This window comes from Caloenas nicobarica, chromosome 3 (genome assembly GCF_036013445.1).
Source record: "Caloenas nicobarica isolate bCalNic1 chromosome 3, bCalNic1.hap1, whole genome shotgun sequence".
NCBI classification, from domain to species: domain Eukaryota; kingdom Metazoa; phylum Chordata; class Aves; order Columbiformes; family Columbidae; genus Caloenas; species Caloenas nicobarica.
This window is the reverse complement of record NC_088247.1, coordinates 47,977,923-47,990,116: the sequence shown is the minus strand read 5'-3', so window position 1 is coordinate 47,990,116 and position 12,194 is coordinate 47,977,923.

Below are 12,194 nucleotides of genomic sequence, written 5' to 3'. Positions count from 1 at the left end.
CCGGGAGTCGTTAAACTCGGGGCGAAGTGTCGGCGCCGGGGCGAGGCGGTGCGGCCCCCCCACCCCGCCGGCGCGGCGGCTCCACGGGGCAGGTGCCTCCCTCGGGCGCTCACTGATGGCTCCGCCGCGGGGGCCGGCACATCCTCGCCGCTGCCCTGCTCCCCAGCGATGTCCTCCCGAGGGACAGGTACACACGGCGGGGACGCGGCGAGGCGAAAAAAAAAAAAAAAGGGTCAAAAATTTTTTTTGAAAAAAAGAAACGAATTCGCACAAAGTCGGTGGCCGCTCGCTGCACCCCTGCGAACAGATGCTTTCGGGACCCCGGGAGGGTGCAGGGGGGTGCGAGTGTGCTCGCCACCGCGCTCCTGGAAGGCGAGCGAGAGCCACAGCAGCCAGGACAACAATGAGACGAAGGAGAAGGTAGGATGGGGAGCGGGGCTCTGCGCCGAGCGCCTCGGTGCAGCGAGCAGGGAGATCAGAGCCTGGAAAAATAATGGAAGGGGGGAAAAGGCGTCAGAGGAGGCTGTCTCTGCCCCTCAGAAACTGAACGGTATAAAAAGGGAAAGGTTTCCAGAAGTTCATTACACTGGCTGACTTTGCGCTTTGAGCTCCAGGCTTCGGCCCCTATAATATCGGCAGAGAGGCTGTGACAGGCAGCGGCGGGGAGGGGAGAGGGACGCCCCTTGCCCACTGAGCTTCCCTTGCTTTCCCCCCAACTCCTGCCGCCGCGTGACGTCACCCTGTGCTAGAAGGGGAGGGGGCAGGGAGGGGGTTAAATGCTAATGATATTAATGAACCCCCGAGCAGCTTCCACACAAAATGCAGCGGCTGCCGAGACGATTCCGCCTCCTCACTCGCCTTGTGCCCTCGCTTGTCAGAAAAAGCCCCCCCCCAAAAAAAAAAAAAAGAAAAAAAGAGATGAGACAAAACAAACCCAGAAAGAACGGATCAAGATGCCGTTTCTTTTGCATCTTATTCGTGGAGAGGTGGGGCCCGCCTGCGGTTCGCCCCTGCCCTTGCCCTTGCGCCGGCCCGGGCAGCGGCTGTGCTAGCGGCCGGCGAGGGCAGGGGGGGAACGGGCAGGGGCTGCGGGACGAGCCGAGCCGGGCCGGGCCGGGCTGCCAGCCTTCCCGCCGCCGGCTGGACCTCCCTCTTGCCGAGAGAGCCGGCAAGGGGGGAGCCGGGGTGAGCTGGCTCCTGGAGGCGCACGGGAGGGGAGCAGGGCGGGAGGGCTGTTTTCACCCTCGGGAGGAGCGGGTAGCGTTCTGCCCTGCCCCAGCCTGGAAAAACGCCGCGTCTCCCAGTGCCCGGAGCCGGAGTCGCCTCCGCCTGCCGCCCGCTCAGCCGACCCAGCCCTGCCCGGTACCGGGCACCGCCGGCACCGCCGAGCTCAGCCCCGTGGCCGGCGGCTCCCGGTTCCCCGCTCCCCGGCGCCTGGACTTGTTGCACGGCGGCCGTGCAGCGAGCCTGCCCGCAGCCGGGGGTCACTTCTTCTGCTCCCCACACCGGGCCCGGCGGGCGGGCACCCACACCCCTGCCCCCGGGGAGCTGAAGAGGGCCCCGCTTGCCCCGCAGGGGTGCTTCGACCCCCGGGCACCGCCGACCTCGCCGCGCCCCAGCAGCCCGCCCCCCTGAGTGTCCCAGCAGCGGTGCCGGGGCCGGGGTGCCGGGGGGAGGCGAAGGGCTAGAGTTAGGACCCCTTCCCAGCTCAGCAGCTCTGGTTTCACCGAGAGGCTGCCGAGCTCTCCCAGTCCTGTTGGAAAAGCGTTTGTGAGATGGGAGTGGATAGAGCAGCCCAAGGGTGGAGAGAGGTGCGCATCTGGGAAGGGAGGAAAGAAAATTTCTCCTGCGGATGCAAGCTGAGGTGGGTAACGGTACCAGGGAGCAGAGCCAGCAGATGCCGAGGAGCTTGTGAAGCCCTTGGATGTCACTTGGTCACTCCTTTATCGTTCCCGCCACTGGTGCTAGATGTTAATGCACCTCGACTGACTTCTCCCTTGCTGGTTGTGATCCTGGGGCAATGTGGTGCTCAGCCCTGCCTCAAACACGCTGTCCCTGTCCTTCCATCTTTCTGTCCCAAGTCACGGGTGATTCCTCTTCTGCATATACTAAACCTATGTCACAGGGCTGCGTGACTCTGGACAGCACTGGGATCCCAGTGACTTTCTGCTCTTTGGTCTCCATGGGACCGGTGCATCCATGGCACAGAAGGAAGCCTCAAATCAGGACAAGCCTGGTCCTGCCTAACACTGAGCGACACTGGGGGCTGGGAAGTTGCTCAGGGAGATCCCAGAAAGCAAAGAAACTGGTGGATCAGGGAACACAAATGTATTTTCACTTCAAATCTGCTTCTAGGGAAGCCGGAAAAAGTTCAACTCCTTGAGCAACATTCAAAGCAACAGGGAAGGAGATGACCATGCTGTATTAGCGGGGCTTGGTGGCCAAAACAAAGAGAAGCAATTAAATGGCAGCAGAGCCCAAACTTGGCCCTGCACTGGTGAGGCAGATCTCTGACTCTACAGCAGCCACAATTTTTTGCCCTGTAAAATCAAAGTCATCTGAAAAACATTGCAAAGGCTGGTCAAACTACGTCCACAGGTTCCAGCCACACCTGAGATGTGCTGTTCTGAATGTGAGCAGAGCTTTCCCTCCCACATACAGCATCAGTGTCTGCCGAGAGAGAAAAAGAAGAGCTCAAACTACCCATCTCTTCACTGAAAACTCCACTAACCTAACGCAGACACCCAAAGCTGTCTCTGCACATGGGCTGGGGCTACAGGTTGCTGAGGGGGGAGCAAAACATCAGTCCTTCCCTGTCCCCTGGGCTGTGTCTGGTGTTGCTTTGCAGTCCTGCACCAGCTGAGGTTTGTCCTCTGTCTCTTCAGAACCTTTCGTGTGGCGTTCATCATGGACAGAGATATCTCAGCTTTGAAAGTGAAGGCAGGATTCATCCTCCAAGAGTACAGGGAAGATCTCTCTCCTCGCTCCAGCTTTTCACTGCACTTTTGTCAAAGCTGTTTCCAGTGTCATTTGGTGGAAAAGTAGTCCAGCTCCAAGAAGGCAGGAAATTATAGTTAGTTTCTAACATTTATCATTATTACCATTTAGCATTTACCATTATATTTAGCATTTTGTTTATTAGGCAGGCCTGCATATGCAGGAGATGCTAATATGGTAATGAAATTTACTGTCTCCTCATAATACCTTGGAAGTACAAATAATTATCAATCCAGCTACAGAAGCTGCCGTGTGTTCCATTTTCACTATATCTCCTTCAGGACTCTGGACTATCACTACAGTTACATGGTGAGATTTCTTAACATTGTGCCATGGTCTCTTGTCAGATATCTTCTGTTAGAGTCTTAGCAGCAGGAAAAGTCCAATGTGCAGCCTGTCTTCAAGCGCACCACTCCTTCTGCCTTTACCTTGCTCATCTTCTTTGCTTTTTGGATGAGAAGCCAAAAAATCTTCAGCAAACAAAAAAAAAAAAAAGGAAAAAGAAAAAAATTAAGGGGGTCAGTTGAGGGAAAAATTTAAGCTGCCAGAGGGCTATGGAGGTAGCAGCTGAATATATGGATGTGCTGTTTTCATCCGTTTCTCTCAATGGGAAGCAGGTGGGTGAGATCAGGCAAATCTGACATATCTGTTTTCTTGGAAAGGAGAAAAGGAAGGAAAGAACAGAGCAATTTTCTCCTGGGAAGAGGAGCTTCTGTTGCTTTGGGGCATTCAAGGAGCTATTTCCACTCCCCTCCTTCGGTGCAAGTGCCAGGGAAGAGCTGGGGGCATCCCTCGGCACCCCAGGCAGCCCTGTGCAGAGAGGTGAGCACGGCAGCACTCTTGTAGCGTAAATACCCACTGGGTTTAGTTCTTCTGGGTTGCTAAATTCCCTCAAAGTCTGAGGCACCTTCCTTTCTTTGTAGGTCACAGTCTGTGTTTTTGCAGCGTCCCCGCAACCCCCTTTCTGCATCCACCTGCGGGCAGATGGATGGGCAGTGGCACCACGAAAGCCACTGAAAGGGACAGTGCTGCTCCCCTGCTGCCCCGCCACACTCCTGGCCTGTGGCATGGCTGTGCTTGATGCCCAGCTCTGGCTGCTCCCCATGAGGGTGGTGGAAATGCACCTCACGGGCTCTTTCGAGGTACTGAGTCTTCCTTGCGAAGCCCCTGCTCCACAGGTATCTTCCCTGGAGGGCCCCACATCGTACAGCCAGCAATGGCAGCATGGGCCTTTCCCCTGCTCCTCCTGGCCCATCGCACCAACGTGGCTGACCCTGGGTGCGGAGGACGCTGCCTGGCAACTGCCCTGGCCGCTATCTTGGTGCCACCTCATGGATGCCCTGGGGCTGAGCGCCTTTCAGGGCTGCAGGGCTGTGCTGACAGCCCTGGATAATGAAAAAGTGAAAAACACCACAGCTTCGCACTGTGCGTTTTCTCCAGGCAGGGTAAGAGAAGGCTTTTTTTTCCAAAATGTGAAAATACAAGGCACAGAAGAATGACCTAGCGAAAAGACTGCCTTGTGAACGCTCCGCTCTCCTGGCGCAAGAGGGATTTCCTTGTGTTTATGCATCCTCTGTAAAGCAAAGCCACCTTCCCACTGCAGCTGAGGATGACTCTCTCTGAGGTGGTGTCACCCTGTGTTTGACCTTCGCATACCAAGGTCTCATGTACCAGCTACCTCTGGTGACTTTTGGGCTTGAATAGCTCTCAGCTGATCCTCCACCTTGAGTAATCCACCCAGGAAAAAGCTGGGAAAGACCTGCGTTCCCCACAGATGCCAGTGAAAAAGTGGTAGGTTTCTCCCTTGTGTGTGTGCCTGCTTGGTTAAATAAGTAAATGACTGCATGAAACAGTGACCATATAGCTCTATTTCCAGACGCGCGTCTTGTGAGTGCACATTAGCAAAGCCTCCTTGCGCAGAATAACAGGTAAAATTATACCTAAGGAAGATAACTGAGAAAAGAGTATCTGTGTAAGTCATGGTACTTCTTCTCAATACTTGCATTCAGGAGTGGAACAAGCCTGAGTTCACTTGCAGCAATGAAATGCCCCATTAATCACGTATGCTTTGAAAGGGATATGTCAGGCTTGGCTTATACGCCTACATTGGTACCTGATCCCATCTAGACAATGCGAGACAAGCGCCTAACAAAGCAGCTCTAGTTAGTAACTTGACTTATTTGTTAGTTTGCTAGTTAGATATAAATCAAAGTGTCGTAATAAGCCAATGATGTTGCAGCAGCTGCAATCTAATTTAGAGAAAAACAGCCTCATTTTAGTTTTCTTGACATGAACACAAAAGACAGCATCAATACTGAAGCTGGTAGAGACATAGCTGTATAAAACTAGTAAAAGGTCTGAATACAAGGGCAAATATATTATTATCTCAATAAAAGAAAACTTAAAATAAGATTTGGTCTATACTTCAACAGTTTTAAATTGCCAACAAAAGAATGCTGACTACAAGGAATAAATACATCTTGGAGCTATGCCGTAACATTTAAAAATCATTTTAGCAATGTGTTAAACTAGTAACTCTGGTTACATCCTAAGTTCTTGTGTGTGCCTCAGCTATGACCCTGATTGGTTGCACTTTGAGCGTAATAATTTCTATGGTAGATTGGCCTCCCGAATTTTGCTGTAGAAGCCTATTAACAAGCTGACCTTTGAGGCAATTGAACAAAATACTGTGTAGTGGCAGCAAAGAATGCTCTCAGGAAGGGCCATATTTCTGGCTGGCAATGTAATGGCTCAGCTCTATTTATTGACTTCAATTTAGCTATATCTCTTGATATTGGCTGGAGACCAGATCTGTGGTATCTATTCTGGGAAACAAATTTAGAACCAACAAAAGTAAATATTTCCAGATGCAGCATTGAGTCAGCATCTCGCATTCAGTGCTGCTTGAAAGTATTGAGTCAGTTGGTGCAGATAGATTTTTAAGAAGAGATGAATAGTTTTATGGCTGTCTATGACATTTATAGACACACTTGCTTTATCCCTTGCTTCATAAAATATAGGTCACAGGATATCTTTACAGGTAGAGCAATTATTGGCAAGTTCAAGCAGAGAAGAGCACACTATGCATCACTCTGCAACTAGCTAGATGTATTATGAGGCTGGTTGGGGTTTTCTGCCTTTTGAGATTTCAGACATTGATGAGGCCAGGATGGTGAGCTGGAGAAACCAGTGGCCTGAGCCTATGTAACAAATCCAGCACTCTTACCTCTAAGAAAAGAGGAAAGCAGAGTTCTGACATATTCCTCTGTAAAATGATTTAATTCCTGCCACTGTTTACACTTGTTCTACCTGAACAGAAAATGCAGTCCAATGAAAACATACCACTGAGGCAGATTCTGATCCTGCAGTCTTCCGTCATAAATATGAAATAGGTAGTAGTTTAATGGACTTAGGCAGGATTGCTGGTGTGCACAAGATCTGCAGAATTTGGTATCAATGATCCAAGTTTTAGGCAGCCTATCTGACCTGAAGAGGACTGTCACTCTTCAACTAAGATTTCACCATTCAAACACAATGCATGTCCTTGAACTTGCAATGGATTTTAGTGGTTCACACACCCTGGTGCCTGGAGTGCTTTCTGCAGTGTGGGACAACGACATGCTACCAACCCAGGGATTCCAAGCTCTAAGTGCTCTTAAAAGAGTCTTCAGATATTTTCACTCACGTTCTCAAGCAATTTTGCCAGATGCAATTTTGCTGCTGTTGTTACACCATTGTATCACTGTAAATATTGGGGAATTACAGGTGCTTGGATATGGGAGAGGATACCTCTTTGGTGAGATGCAATCCAGTAACTGTATGTCCTTCTTTTCCAGGAGGAATAGCTCTTATAAAGAAATGCAAATCAGGGAAATGTGTGATGGGAAATCCAGGACAGAGCTTTATCTTGTGACTTGGTTCTTTGTGCTGCAATACAGAGCACAAAGTATTGAAGCATTGAATCTAAAACTCTGAGGATTGACATGGGTGGCAACTCTTCATGAAATGGTGCATGTGGAGTGAAAACAACTAGTAGTGCTTACATTAACTGTTTTTCATAATTATTTGGCTCTGTGGCAATGCTGATACTGTTAAGCGAAGTTGTGTGGCAGATCACTGATTTAAAGCAGTAGAAATCCAATGCAAAGATTATTGCTCATCGATGTTTTTATTCCAATTATGAGTGCAGAGACTATACTGCATATTAAATCATGATGTTTAGAAAAACCCAAGAGTGATCCAAATACTGTAATTTGGCTGCAAATACACATGGGAAGTTGTTTAAAATCTACTTTACAGTTAATTAACAAGTTTTATTCTGTCAAGAGCATTTGTTCTATTATTATCGACATTTTCTATATGCTGTCATTGCAGTCAGTGTTGGCTGACGCTGCTCAAGTCTTTTACTGACATGTGGTTGATGTGATTCAGCACCTGACAAACAGAGGAACTAGGTTCTCCTTCCATTCATTTTTCTGTGCACATGGTAGCTGGTAGAATATTTTCTGTCATATCCAGTAGTTGGATTTTTCTTTTATTGCAAATCATAAGCAAAATCACTGCTTGAGAAGGAAGAAAAGTTTTGGTCTTGTGAACCTCGTCAATTTGATTGGCAGCCAGGGCCGGCCATGCTAAGGGAATAAAGAGTGTGGCAGCCAAGCTTCCTAGGGAATACCATTGTCCCTGGTACCAGTGTTTTTTCCATGCCAGGGAAGAACAGTGTTAATTTACTTGTGCATTTGCAGGAGAGTTGAATGAGTGAGGCCTCCACAGCAGAGATGCCACTTGAGCATCTCTCACTCCTGAACTTCTGGAGAAAATTATATTTGCAATTGTACTGCTTGACTTTTAGCCCATCTCAGTACCTTGCACCATTGCAAGGCGTGCCCATCCTTACTTCTCTGCCTTTAGGGTCTCTTAAAACTCATCTGGAAATGGGGAAGGTCTTCAGCCTACCTGCTGCAACCAAGGACACTGCTGCTCTGCAACTGTTTGTTGAACTCTTTGTCCCCTGTGCTGAAGGCCACCTAGTACATGCGACATCCAGTGGTGTCTTCAAGCAAGTAGCCTGATGTTTCAGTTTTAGCTCAGTGTATTCTAGTTTTGCTGTAAAACAATTTGCTTGGAACGGTCCTAACCTAATTGTAAACCCCCTTGATTCTGGCTGCTTTATAATTAGACTACAGCCACTTACACCCTCTTCCCTTTCCAAGAGCAAGTGTAAGCAGTCTGAGGGGAATCTGGTGGGTATAAAGCAGGCTGGTGACATTTTTGATGTCTGTTTGAATTTGGCCTTCATTTTTCTTGTGTCTTTCAGGAAATGCCTTGGTAAGGCCATCAAATAAACACCAGTGGGCTGGGCAATATTCAAACAATAAGGTTCTTCGAGTAATGTAGATCAAACCCATTTAAGATACACGGAGACAAAAGTAATCTGACGGAAGAGCTAGACCAGCTGTCACCCAGCAATGGAGTTTACAGAGTTCGTTGCGAAGTTTTAGGGCTGTATAGCTGCCTTACATCCATTTCCCATATCCCTCCTTTTGGTCAGATAGCTGCAGTAGATCTACTTCAGTGAACTGGGTTTCTTCAGCTTTGTTTGGGAAGCCAAACTGCCTCAATAGCAATAGATAAGCACCATGACTACAACAGAGCTACTTGTTCTCCTGTGAATTTGGCTTCTTTGCTGTGCGAGGACTCCTGGGCACGGCAGGCTGTACTTGCTGTCCAGGCGATGAGCTGACGCTCATCTTGTATGCAAAGGGCAACCTATACTGGGCTGAACAACCTCTTCCAGCCTTTCCAAGGAAAAAGCAGGGCTCTAGTTTTCAGCACCATGGTGCTGGCAGAAACCTGCTAATCACCTCCTCGCCACATGCCCAGCGAGTGTAACAGATGGTGGAGTCACAGGTGAGATTAGGCATATTTTTTCCATTTTTCCCAAAATTTGTGCAATTAAGAGCGATTAGTCTGACAGGGTTGGGAACTTCCTGGTTGCTACACTCCAATGTGAGAGCATGGCTGCCTCCATGCTGCCAGGAGAGGCTGTATATACATATATGGACCTGGATCTGCTGGAACCCAAGCTGGAGAGACTTGCAGTGTGTGGGGAGGTGTTGTGGGGAAGGGCAGGTCCCACGTGTGAGCCAGGGATATTGGGCAGTGCTACAACCTGAGGGTGGGAGCAACAGCAGCACATGTGAATAGATGCAGTTTGCAATGGAGCGGGTTTGACCCTTCATTCATGGAAAGAGTCCTTGAAGTCCAAAGGGGAGTGTGCCCCTAGGGAGCAGAGCAGCACTGGTGTGGGGGCAGGAAGTACCTGTGGGTTTGTTTCACCATTTTCTGCCTGGGATACGCGCCCCAGTGCACCGTGCATAGGAGAAGCTACACCAGCCTGTTTGCAAAAAAACCTGCTTGTGTTGGTTTAAATGTAGATTTTTGGTGGCAGAGCCATGGAGATGAGGCCTGCTGCTCTCAGACTTGAACTGCCGGTGGAGTGTTTGAGGCTGGGAAACATTGGGCAGCGTATCACAGTGCTGTGTAGCAGGCATGACAATGCCATGTAAAAGGAGTTCCCTGAAAGGCTTTCGGAAGTCAGAGCAGCTATACAACAGCCTGGGAGCTTGTTAGCTCCCTTGCTACATCTGCCTTGAGATGAACAAGAGCCTCCATCAATGCCATTTCGCCCTTTGGTACCTCAGGCCCTGCGCCCACCCCACCTGCTCAGGACAGACACCCAGACAGACTGACACAGACAGACAAGGATGCACTTGCTCTTCCCCCTACACTTCTTTTTCTCCCCTTTTTCCTGCATGGCTTTTTGCTTTTAAAGGTTGCTGCTGACAAATCTATCTATTTGGGGCAAATTGTCAGTGAGAAACTTCCGCTCGAACTCTTTGGGACAAAACTGCCTCTTTGAAAGGGTAAATCCCGTTGCATGAAGGTCTGAACAATGGCCAAATGTGTTGCTGCTACTGCTGCCACTGCTGCTGAGGCCGGGGCTGTGACAAAGAGCGGATTAATTGGTGCCGCGGCTGACTGGTTCGAGATGGCTCCACTCAGCCCGCGCTGCGGGGAGCCCCATTGACTGGGCCCCGAGTCCCACTTTTCACAAACTCCAAACAAAAGTCAATTTCTTTTTTATAAGGCAAGGGAAGAAAAAAAAAAATCAGTTCATGTTTGAGCTCGGGAGGTTGACTTGTTGGATTATAGGGCGTCATGCTCTCTCTGTCTGTGTCTCCCATGCTTTATAGTTGCTTCTCGTGCTAAGAGAAGAGAGAGGGGGAAAAAATGGAAGCAAAAGTGACTCATCCTTATGGATGTGGATGTGAGAGTGGGCCCTGGGGAGAGAAAGGTACCAAACATCCTGCACTCCACGACTGTGTTGAGGACTCAGCCAGAGCTCTTATTTCGTGGAGATAAACTTCACCAGCTGCCTGATGCTTTCTCAAAGGTGTTTGTAGCACATTCAGTTCTGAGGTAGATGGTAGCGCTATCAGGGAAATGAGGGTAAGTTAATGTGATCAAAGCCATCCAGGACTTCATGACTGGCAAAGTCTCCTGCTCCCTTCTAAAGGGATGGTTTTCTCATGTGAATGTGGGCAACACAACTTGATGTCTTGTGTCCTCCTTGAATAACCTTTGGATTCCTCTGAGTCTAATCAGGTCCCACCAGGGAAAGCAGAATGAAGTTCCCAAGTGGTACAGGCTGTGCACTCAGGAAAACTGTGATATATATAGGAGCAATCAGAGAGAGAGAGAGAGAGAGAGGAAAAAGAAACAAAACCAGGGCATTACTCTTGTGCATACAGATGTTAATAGCCATTACCAAGTTGTCACAGTTTCTGCAGCTGAGGCGATACTGGAGCATTTTGGGAAGTTAATCCCTGTAATTGGATTGATAATCTTGTGGTATTTGAGATATCACTTAATCAATATTTAGCTTTTCTTTTGGAAAGTAGTGATCCCCAAATAAAAGAGAGTGGCTATTATCAGATGTAACTGCTGACCCTCTCCTCCTGGCGGTGGTATAGTATCAGATCTCCTAGTTACCTGCAATTTATTTGCATATATTTTGTCTTTGCAGGAGGACATTTCACACTAGATTCTATTTCTCCCTTTTTTGCAGAGTGGGTCCTTTGATCTGACTCTCACTAATTGCTTTGACACACGGGGGAGGGAGTAGTGCATCTGACAGTTAAAGTTAATTCCCCTGATTTTTTAAACATAATTTTCTGTGATCTGTTATTACTTTGACAGGAAACAGAGGGTGTTTTACCATCCACAGCCTTGCTGCAGACTATATGCAAGTAAACAGAGCTGGAAACTAGGGTAGAAGGGTACAGAGTGTGGCAGTTTGATTTGAAGTTCATAATTCTCATGTTACATCTCTGTGCACTCTGTGCATGAACATTCCTAAGGTCTACACGAAAGTGATTACAGATTCTATTCCATCCCATCCACTTTTCAAGTAAAACTATCTTAGTAAGGATGGGTACAGTGAGAGCCAAACAGCAGGAACATCTTTTCATGTTATCCATGTAGCTCTATGCAAGTATAGCCTAACTTGAAAAGAGCCTCTGGCTTCATTGTTGAGCTATAAGATTTAACCCCTCCCCGAACCTTTGACTGTGACCTTTGCTATGCCGCTGCATTTGCTTTTACCCTGTACGATGTTCTTTGGCTTTTGGCTAACATGACACTGGAAAGACTCCACTATTGTCCTAGCCTGATCTTCTATCTATCTTTATTGTATAAGTATACATAGTTCAGAATTAATCCATCTCTGACTTTAACAGTAAACAGAGAGAGCCATGAAACCACAAATCTGTAGAAAGGTGAAATTATTTGTTTAATTATTCTTCCTTTCCTTCCTCCTTACAAGAATCCATCAAGGAAACTATGAAGATACGGGACGTGAAACCTCTCATATTATACATTAAGTCTAGCATAGAGGTATATAGGAAGCAGAGAGATCCTGTGTTGGGATTTTCTGTACTGTTTGGTTTGCCCTGAAAATCTTCATGATTTCCTAAGAGGAGCTTCGTTATTGTGCAGAAGACAATACAAAAGAATTATCCTTTTCATTGTGCCCCTATTCTTACACTTCTGGCTGTCAGCTACCAAGCTCTCCTAAAACTAAAGATGGCAATTTTCTGTAGAGCAGCTGAGTTGTGGGGAACTCCAAGGGAAGG